An 11,186-nucleotide genomic window follows, 5' to 3' on the forward strand; every position below is an offset into this window, starting at 1 on the left:
CCTCCATCTAATACAAAGGACAATACTTCTGATTAAGAGTCAAATAAATAGATCTTTAAGGGACACGATGGTATTGTTGATACGTAAAACTGCATTTTTAGCAGATTTTAAATCTTGCTCTGGTTCAGTTTTTTTTTTCTCTTCGTGTTGCTCTTGTAGCTCCAAAACAAGTATTCCTCGTGTGAACTTGGCTCTTTTTGGTCATTGAAGTTTGGTGACCATGTGTTCCGCATTCAATTGGAATCAAGTCAGACCGGAAACTCATCCACTTTTTGCAGATTTATTCCACTTTAGCATAAGTTGAACAAATCGGTGTTTCATTATTCATAGAATTGCATCTTACCATCACGCTCACCATTTGAACTAAAGCTCAATAATGAAATGATCATTTTTAGCTGATTGTAGTCTCCATGCCCGGGGATGCTTCACTTTTGCTAATGCCACGCTTGATGACAAGTTAAATAAAAAAACTAAATTTGGTGAGGAGATCATTTAAAGGTAGAACATACCTTGCTTTTTTTCCATTGAGACTTTAAGGATCAACTTGGCTTAGGAGATTCCAAACCAGACCTTGACAAGTATTACTCTTCTAACCTTGAAGATACTTTCATCCTTTCTCTAGACTGCAACTCAACTTACCACCAAAGCGACAGGTGACCAAATGTGCGGAAATGGTCTCAAATTTGACGTTTAAACAAACAGTATTTCAAGAAAACAGCCTTATGAACGGCTGATGGAGATAGTTCCTGACATTGATGACGCCAACTTGAAGACGTTCGTTGAGCCACAAGTGAAAAATTATTAGTTGCCAAAAGAGACTTTATTGTGTTCTTACTAAAGACGGTCAAAATATGTACAAAAAAATGTCGTTTGGGCACTGTGCTTAAAATCAAGAAAAAGGGAGTTATTGACAAATCAGTGCAAAATAGTCACTGCAGACGATAAGAACGGTTTTATAAGCAACAAAAAGGCAAATGGCAACTAACTGGAATACTGTGCATTTGATTCACGAAAGCAAATCTGAATTTCATTGCATTAGTATTATTTATTCTGAATATAATTGGTGGAAAATTAGGAACAATTGATTAGCCTTACCCTCACCCCAACTTTTAGACGCTAACCATACCACGGACGGAGAACCAAAAACTGGTACCAGGCATGAAAGTGCTTAACGGAATCTGGAAATGGACGAAGTGATAGCTGGCTTCGCTGACCGGACGAGGCTCACCCTCCGACCCTTGCACCCCAAACCCAAAGATTAAAAAATCGGATTTTCACGCTTTGTATGAAAATGCTCTCAACTTTAAAACCAAAAGTGTAAAGTGTCGCCCAGGAGTTATTTTAGTAAGAGCTATTCATAAACACTGACTTAAAGAGTCTGCCATTATGGGTTCATGGGTTCGATCCCAGGTCTCCCCCACCACCAAACCCTGCTTCTCTAGTGAATATTTGCCTCGAATGGCAACCCTTGAATCCAGAATGTGCCTCGAATCGCCATGTGCGAAAACTAATTGAATTGTCATAATTGAACATACCTTACTTTTCCATTGAGACTTTTAAGGATTAACTTATCAAATCCCGCATACCGATAAAACCAATTTCGAGACGACCCCCACTGGACCCAACCAAAGGTCCAATGGCTGGATGTTCTAGCACTATTACAGCTATTCTTTGGTAAAGTTTATTTGACTAGTACATTGTTAATGCGCCACATACGTACATCAAGGTTACATTTAAATGTAGTACAAGAATTCAAGGGTAGGAGTTGACCTCTAAATCATTTTTGCCATAATTCGTGGGCATTTGAGATCAAATTGTTTTGAGACGAACAAATCACTTTGGTTACAAACCAGACTATGATAGACTCCAAGACAACCGTTCATCTTGAACTTGGGAAAAGGACACCAACATTTTCTCATGAGAGGATAGGTACATCTACGGGATGAGCTTCAATGTGTTATTCATAAGAACCTCGTTTTTCTCCTCTATTGTATGCCGTATTCTTCCACTTGGTCAAATGGTTCAATTTGATGCCTCGTTCCTAGTTCCGTGTTCGCGATGAATTCATTACCATATTTTACCTCTACCTGCCACGAATGAAATGCGTTAGAGCGGCTAGGTAGGAGGCCAAGGATTTGGTGACAACTGACAAGGCTCTTGGTCGGTGGTAGGACGTACGTGGATCTCGAGGGAAATCGTTGGTCCTTGCTCCACAGATTACAATATACCACGAATATGTTTATGTATGCATGCATGATGTGTGTGTGTATGTGTCTGTGGGTGGTTGGATGGATGAAGTGTGTGTACGTCTATCTCCCTGTTTGAGCGTGTATCCTCATATGTCGATTGAGGTTGCCAGATTGTGAGAAGCGAAGATGACACAGCTTGCACTCGTACGGCTTCTCCCCCGAGTGGATTCGAAGGTGCTTTGTCAAGGTACTCGAGTCGGAAAATGCCTTTTTGCAAAGCCGGCATCTGAAATTCAAGTTTCGAAACCAATCCAGGTTGATCAGCCTTCATTATGAGGATCCTAAGGTGCACGTTAGCCATTGTACCTGTAGGGGCGTTCTCCGCTGTGTGTTGCGCATGTGGAGTGTGACGTGCTTGATTGGGAAACTTCCGATTACAGATGGAGCAATGGAATGGCTTTTCGCCCGAGTGAGTGCGGCAATGGGCGGTTAGGTTAGCGGCTTGAGAAAACGATTTGTTGCAACTGTAGCAGCGGTATGGGCGTTCTCCAGAGTGGGTCCGCATATGGGTTTTAAGGGTGCTAGGACGGGCATACCTGAAAAAAAGGAACTCATCAGTGAATATAGGAGGCCCTTCCTGGAAAGTAGGAATGTGAACTCGTATCTCACGTCTTGCCGCAAATGCCGCAAATATTCTTCGTGTTATCTGTGCTCGAATCTGGGCTGTTGGGATGCGTTCCAAAGGAGTTGTGGAGCAAAGCCCCATCCAAACTATTGTTAGAACCGTAGATGTGCTTGTTGATCAAATCCGCATTGGCAGACAAATTCCGCGCTCGACATGACCGTAACGTACGTCGAGTTGGACCCCCCTCAAAGATGGAGCGCGTCTCGTAGGTGGTGGTGGGGCTCTTGGTCCCGTAAAGCCCTTCGTCGTGTTCCTTGTCCTCGTTCAGAATGGCCTCGTCGTGATCTCGATTGGAGTAATACGGGTATTCCTGGACCTGGTGGTAGGGACTACTTACACCCAAGGGATCACCTCCTGGCGGCGGTGTCGATGTAGAGAAGAATGCTTGAGTAGGCGAGAAATGACCGGCAATGACTTGGTTGGGCAGGAAATGGGACGATCCGTGTCCCAAGTTCCAAGGGTTGCCCTGAAATGAGAATGACATAATTGAAAACATATTTTGGATCGGCCACGGACTTCGTTGAGAACAGTATCAGGCGGACTTGGTTTCGTTTCTAACACTCACCTCCAGTTGAGAATGTTGTTGGTCTTGGAGAGCGTAGGAGAAATGGTTGGGCGAGATCGTGGCTGGGACTGGACTTCCTTGGAAGAAGTTACTGGCGGCTGCCATACTGGCCGTTCCGCAAGTTGATGTCCAAGCCGCATTTTCATAAAATGACGACGTCCCAGACTGACTAAAAGTATTTGTTCTATTCAATGCGTGCGAACCCGCGTCTGGCGAAGTTGTTGATGGTGTTCCACAAGGCGACGGAGGCTAAAGAGGGATAAAGAGAGTTTCTTTGGTGACATTGGGCTAACTTGGTTCCATTCTAAAAGCTCATAAGTGCAAGCGTAAGAAGCATTTTCATTTCATTTCGTGGCATGTGTCACGACATGTAAACAAGAGAAAAAGATATTCTTTCCCGTCAAATATTGTTTAGACAGCCCCCAAATTAGCTGCTCATCTGCTCCATATTCAAACCACGGAAGTGCTCAAAATATTGGTCACGTGTTCCCGTTCTGTTGCATATTGCCTTCAGAAAATTGATCTACAATATTCGAATCGCCCCATTCGAATTCACCAACGAATTACTCGGTGATGTCGCTTAGTTTGGTTGTTGGGAACAAAATTGAAAGAGACACACCAACGTCGTTCATAATCCTCTTTCCTCCCCTCTTCTCTCTCTGCTGGAACTCGGTGGAGTGTTGACAGTTTGAATTAGCAAGGATACTCAGGACTCATCAGAGGATCAAGTGACCGAAGTTACGGAGATCAACACCAACAAAACTTCCCCTCATGGACTTCTTAATTTTCTTATGGACTACAAATCTGCATGGTTTAGGATACAACAATATTTCCGCCGAAAGTATTACTGAGTGTCCAACACGAGTGGCCGTATTTTTATTTCCTTGAAACTACCTACATGGAATTGCTTTATCCCAGTTAGCAAGGCCCTTCCTTCGCGAGTGGTCACGAAAGATTCAGCGAGCAAGTCAGTAAGCAAGCAGGTGGAGCAAAAGAATCGATTCCCTCGCTTTAAATCCCATTCACAATATCCGTCTTTAATTCCGGTCCAGCAACTTACCGAGGTCAGATTTCTCGTGGGTTCGAAGGCAGAGGGGGTTTTATCCTAAAAACGAGCGCTGGCTAAGGAGCAAGCTAAATACTCGCATGCTACGAACAAGATATATAAAAAGTGAGTCATGTGTCATGTGCCGAATAACCGCATGCATAGGTTGATGCATGAGACAGATGCCTTTGCAGTCATTTGACCTGGACTGTGAAGCAGTCTGAGAGATGATTTTCCTTTGACAATATGTGTGGCAAAATGGTGATGGATGTAATCTAAAACCCTTTGACCTCTCTGCGCCCATTCGTAATGAAAAGGAACCAGTAAATTCGGCTCCCTTATTGAATCAGCTAACAGTTGAGCTAATCTGAAGAAAAGACGTTGCTTGGCTATCAGAGTAAATTAAATGCTTTTTTTTTCATCGAGAACAAACAACTTGTGTTGAAATCACTTTTATTTTGGGAAGTGCAAGTTTGTGCATTGTTTGGAGATGACTATAACAGACCTAAGTTAGGCTCAGGCTAGTTAGTCATTAAATAACTGGTATTGTCCGCTTCTACTTTCCGTCCATTTAAGAGTTGAAATCTCTTCCCTATCTCACCTCGGAGCTACCCTGAAAACAGCACATGACAAAGACAAATGCATAGGGAAAAGGCCCTATTCACAGATGTCTTATTGTCATGTAAAAGCGAAGTAAACATGCTCAAAGGCCTACCTGTCTGTCTAAACTGTAAGTGTTTTGCTCTCCTGAGCACGTGGATCGGGGATGGGTCGTTTCCAAAGATGTTCCACCTCCTGGTCCAGGAGAAGCAATGCCTTGGGAAATATGAATGCCACCCCAAGTAGTTGGATCCTCGGGATGAACAATGGGATTTTTCAAGGAAAGTAAGACATCAGCCATGTGATGGCCACCTCCCCCTGCCCCTCCACCACTCTGGGTGTGTCCGACGAAAGGATGAATCATGGGCGTCGCTGAGGTAAGAAGTTGAGAGGAAGTACTTATATCAGGGAGCTCGCTCGGAGGGTTAAAGATGTTTGACCTGAAATTGTCCATATCATCAATCAGCAATGATCTGAACCCGGAAGTGAAAACAATGACAGAACTTCCTTTACCTGCTGTTCGTGTCGTTGGACAAGTTTGCAAATGGCTCGAAAGCCGAGAATGTGAGATCAGTAAAATCTGTGTCGTGGGTTAGGACCTCGTTTGATGGATGCAAATGATGTTGCTGGTTGGAAGTGACGGATTGGAATGGGTCTTCATGGGTCAGGTATTGAAGATCGAGTGTTCCTGTACCTTGCGAAGAGCTCAATATTTCAGCACTTATATGATACTCCGACGAGGGTTGTAAATCGAAAGGTGTACTGAGTCCTAGTAGATATTCAAATATAAGTGTCATTTCTAGTGTTACTTCTTCAGTAGACCACGGAATATATCCTTGAATCTCTTACCTGGCTCTGAGGAGCTATTCAGGAGTATTTCTTCGTCGTAATCTTGAACAGGAACCGTTTGCAATGAGATCAGATCCACCTGTTCCCTCCCGGCGTCTCCTTCTTCCTCGGCGACAACTTTGACGTTTTGGACACTTTCATTTGGATCCTGACTAACTTCAGGGTTTCTGACTTCTTCACTGACAACTGGTTGGGGTTCATCCACGGAAACCGACCTCCATAGGGCCGTGTCAAGAACTAAGGATGGGTTGTTGGGCACTTAAGACGAATCGAAAAGGTCCTCGGAGTCCAAGAAGCACTCACTGCCTCCTGAGTTAGAACCGGCCAAGACCACAGGAGCTGCCGAAGTCTAGAAAAGTCCCATAAAATCAGTGGAAGTCCATCCCAAGTGGATCAATCATCTCTGAGTGGCAAGTAACAAGTAGTTTGGGTGTATCAACTCGTGTAGAACTTTGAGCACCTTTTCCCCATCCTCTCTTTGCGTTTCCGCCGGTTCCAAAGAGCGGATCTGCCGCCAAGCGAGAACGAGAGGAGACGAGCAGCCACGATTCTGGACCAATCAGTGAGCGGCGTTCCCAAGAAAGGAGGAGCTTCTTCTTTTTCTTCTTCCGAGCTCATTTCTATTCTTGGCAAGCGAGCCATGTACGTGTGTATGCATGTATACACGCAGATTGAATTACGCGCCCAATTATGGAGCCATAGCATATTTGTGTTCTTTGTATGAGATCCTCAAGCACGTCGAGTATGTTGGGTTAAAAGTGCCCAAAGGGGGGCGGCCCCTTTTTCATTGACGAGCCACACTTTTTTCTTCCTATTTTTTGCCATTCTAACATCTCTCAATGCACAAAAATAGATTTAATATGAGTTCAAATTCTATTTAATCACGGACACAGAAATATGAAAGTCTGGTATACTCCTATTTAGTATACTAGTTGCTATCAAAGCGGCCAAAGCGGCTCATCATATCGTTGCCAGGATCAGTAAATATGATCAAGCACACAGGCGTACATTTCAAAGAGTTACTGGCCCTGTAAATATGATGTGAATGACAAAAAGGAGAGGCTGTTTTGAGCCACGAAGCCCATGAAATGAATCCCAATCTCGTTCTCTATTTCTCTCAGTATGGAGAGCGGTCCGTGGTTGAGGGGAAATTGACAGAAATGCAATCACGATGAAAAACATGGGGAAATATAGTACTTGTGCCTGCTCTCGCCCATCTAATGGGGAGCAGCTGCCTCAGAAGTTGGCGTATCCAGTCTTCATGCCCAACTCAATACCACAAGGAGTTTGAGGAAATCATAGAAAGTCAAACCACTAATGAAATTCTGAGCGGATTTCTATCACCAACCATCGCCATGGAGCATTTCATTTCTTCAAGCATAATTGATTCAATTGTCATCACATTTTCCCACAGATTCATATCGATAAAAGAATGCATTGAATGTCTCGGTTGACAACAATTGACTGAATGGGACCACGTTCTAGATATCCAATGAATGCTCTCAAGTTTTGGGGACATGGGTTGGGAGGGAGGTTGTTTTGAGATTGTGCTCAAAGACAAACGCTTGATGACATTGATTATTTGGTTACCCGGACATCCGTCAGAGGATGAGTCAAACTGGACTTACCATGGTGGACAACGAGTGGTTTGACATTGCACTGGAATCAACTAGAATGAGTCCTTGTGAAAAGGAATCGTTATCGTTGCGAAGCTATATTCACGGGACATGTTCCAAATGAGATAGTGAAGGCTTTTTTATGTTAAGGACCAGCCATTCCCAGTTCTCCGACCAGGTGAGCTCGTCGGTCGGTCCAGAACTGGAAGTCGATCATATTATTCCTTGGCTGCTTGGCTAGGTTACAATATGCGCCCAGGGGATTATCATTTTGTTAAGCTCACACTTCAACCATTTGGATTAGAAGCCGGTTCTTTATGTGCATAAAGCTCAAAATAAAAGCAAAACTAGTTGTCATTCCATTAGATATTCATCAAAGCATTAAAAATTATGTCTTTCACAATTTAGCTCAGCCAGATATGAGTTACAATTGCGCTTGATTGTTTAAGCTGCACTCCAGGCGAGTTGCGAGTATATCTCAGCAGTTCCATATTTCCAGATTTATCCATGTAACAAAACGATTTTTTTTACACAAAGGATTGTCAGATCGGTCAACTCAAATTCGTTCGAGGATCAGATTTTGAACCAAAATAAACCCACGTAATAGTTTGAACTATTTCAGACCAGATTGTCGTTTATTGCGGAGTTTACGGTAATAAATAGTCGCAGGATACTGCCTTTATGTGATAAGTGTAGCAAGAGAGATGGTAGTACGGATTACGCATTCATTGTGCCCTACCGGCATTAAAGTCCCTTATGCATTTAAAAAAGACAAACAAAATAATCTTTCCTTTGAGCTTCAGTTTTATCACATAGTGTGCTTGCTCTATTTCTAGTTTTGTTTTTACCTACAGCTAACCGAAATCAGTTAATGGCTTCTAAGTGTGCAATGGGAAACCAGATACATTTGACAATGTTGTATGAACAAGCTTACAAAGTTTCATTGATTTTGTATAAGAGTGTTTAAGCCAGAAGTGTTGCACATGCGTTTTGGTAAAAGTTTTTAACGACTTTATGATTTATGAATTGACTTGAATCCTACAAGTAGGTACTAACTCAAGTAGGAGGGATGCATAATAAATTTGACTGAGTGCTAAAGGATGCGATGAGACTGATCTACGGGTTCATCTATTGAACTTGCTAAATTCTGAATTGCTATTTTTTCGTCTTTTTATCCTTAGTCCTATTGAACCGGGCTCTATCGTGGCGAGTTCGTTTTTCCACGGGCAAAAAAGAAGAAAATGGTGCTCTTGCCCTTTCACCTGGTCTCAGAACTGCGTCTCTTCAGAGCACAGGCCGAAAGAAAACAAAATTTCCTCCTTTAACTAATCGGGATCTGTTCCGTTCTGTTCAAAGTATTACCTTGTAAAGACCCGCGTCTCATTGTTTTTTTTTCGAATTTTGTGGATGATTGTGGAAAATTTTGATTTTTCTTTTCATGTTTCATCAATTGGCTACCAAGTTGTGTTGTAACTGTTCTCTTTGTACTGTACCTTTCTAAATGTTAAAAGAAAAACGTGGCCAATTTCTCTCCAAGGGTCAAGAGCGATCAAATGAAATGAGCCCACCTTTTTTTGGCTCATTCCCACTCTAAAAACACCATATAGAAAGCAAATCATAAGTAATTATGTTCAAGTATGAGCTTGTGGAATGTTTATCCAGTAAAAAGTATTTAGTTTGTTTTTGTTTGTTGGTGGTCGATTTTAAAAAGCCAAATACAGTGCACTGTTATTTTGGGCATTTTGTGAAAGGAAAATTAGACAAACATCACACCCAACCTGCGCTGGGCATAGACTGAATTTGTCATTTATTTCAATTTGCCGGCTTGTTGAGTCCAAAAGCCTTCTGCCAGGATATTCCATTAGTACAGTGACAGGACTACACCAAAAATGACATCTGAATACCAAATTGACACTCTATTCAAGGCAAAGGCTACAAAATAGAAAAGTTGAAACCTCTATACCATAGCTCTGCGTTCTAGAGGCTGGACAGCAACGATTTTCAACCACTGCACTAGAACATAATACAACTTTCATTCTATAGAATTGGCTTTTAAGCGTTTTAACTACTGAACTGAAATACAGATAACTAAGTATACAGTGGGCGCCAAGTGAAGAAAACAAGCTTGAATATGTTATCAGAAGAACACATTAACATGATCAAACATCTGACTTTAATCCTCAAGAAAATGCACGATTTTTGGCCTCCACGGCCAACAGTTGCTTCTATGTTTAATAAGAGTAAGAACAATACGTCGCAATGTTGAGTCACACATGAATTAACTCGCCCCAAGCAACCCTCCAGAGCCTTAGAATACTCGACCACCTGACAGCATACCGTCCCAAGAAGCATCTAATTACCGAGATTGATGGCCTCATCTTCCATAGCATTTGGTATGAGCTAGTTATTTACACCAAAGCTAGGATCAAGGCAAACAACCCGCACAGTACTTTTCATAGTTCAGGTGGTTCTGAACAGAGTGATAAGAATTTGTTCCGGAATAAATTATCCGATCATGTCTTAGTCGGTTCCTACTGAAAAGAGAGCAAGGTGTCAACAGTATATCAAATGATGTGCACACTCGATATTTCGAACGGAGAAACCCAGCCCAGATAATGCTTCAGTCCATGCCCCCAAGAGTCATTTGATTTTAAAACTGTGTCCCAGACGGGGCAAAAATCGAAGTGAAGAGCAAAAAAAACAATGATTGCACAAATTAGATCGAACTAATAGAAGCTATTTTTCAAACGATAACAACGAGTCTTAAAAGCGAAATTAGTGCGTACGCTCAAGAAGAATAAATAATTATGGATTAAGCCCCTTTTGAAGAGAATGACATTCGCCTACACAGTTTGGCATAATCATCAAATGGAAAAATGTTTTTCAAGAATGAGAGTGGGGCAAAATATATCATATGCTTTGAGTCCTGTCATGTAAATTCAAGGGTACTTAATGTGATTTAATGTATTTCTGAGTGATTTTTCATTTGCAACATTTTCTTGGAACTCAAAGCACAACTTGCCCAACGTAGCTATTTATTTCTGAAATCATCTTTTTTGAAGAGGTGTTAAATTAGTTCAGAATGAAGAATCCGCGAGTCTTCCACTAAGCCAGGTGGATCAAATGTTGATTTTTACAGGCTGGAGGTATGTTATAGATATTGGCCGTAAAAAAAAATCCTGGATGAGCCTGATGTAAGTAGAAAAATAGGAAATGATAAATGTATAACAAATACATAAACTAGTGACGACCGAAACTGACAGCTTTTGGCTAGAAAGGAATGTAATATTTTGAATGGCTAAAAAAGCGGTGGCAAATTGATGATGACAGGGTGGCTTAAAAGAAAAGCAAGACACACTTCTCTCCCTGATTTAAATCAATGGACCTCACTTCAAAATGGAAGGACCCAAAGGATAAATGTGACAAGTCAGGATGACTTGCTGATAAAAAAAGTGTTACTTGACTGATATTCGTGGCTCGAAATAAAAAAGATATATTGATTTGGTATTTAAGATAAAGTCCGATGGCAATGGCAATTTCAAACCAGGAGAGTAATTAAACAAACATCCAAAGAAGAAGTTCAGAGTAGAGAATTCGCAATGGCCTTCATTTGCGATCTACAGTGCAACAAAACTAC

General features: G+C 41.8%; 1 pseudogene; it reads right to left on the bottom strand.

The window, feature by feature from the left end:
• Positions 1 to 1,676: 1,676 nt before the first annotated feature.
• On the bottom strand, positions 1,677 to 7,736 carry LOC131879703 (zinc finger protein 235-like; annotated as a pseudogene).
• Between the last annotated feature and the right edge of the window lie 3,450 nt (positions 7,737 to 11,186).

The sequence above is a fragment of the Tigriopus californicus genome, chromosome 4 (assembly GCF_007210705.1).
Source record: "Tigriopus californicus strain San Diego chromosome 4, Tcal_SD_v2.1, whole genome shotgun sequence".
Classification (NCBI taxonomy): Eukaryota; Metazoa; Arthropoda; class Copepoda; order Harpacticoida; family Harpacticidae; genus Tigriopus; species Tigriopus californicus.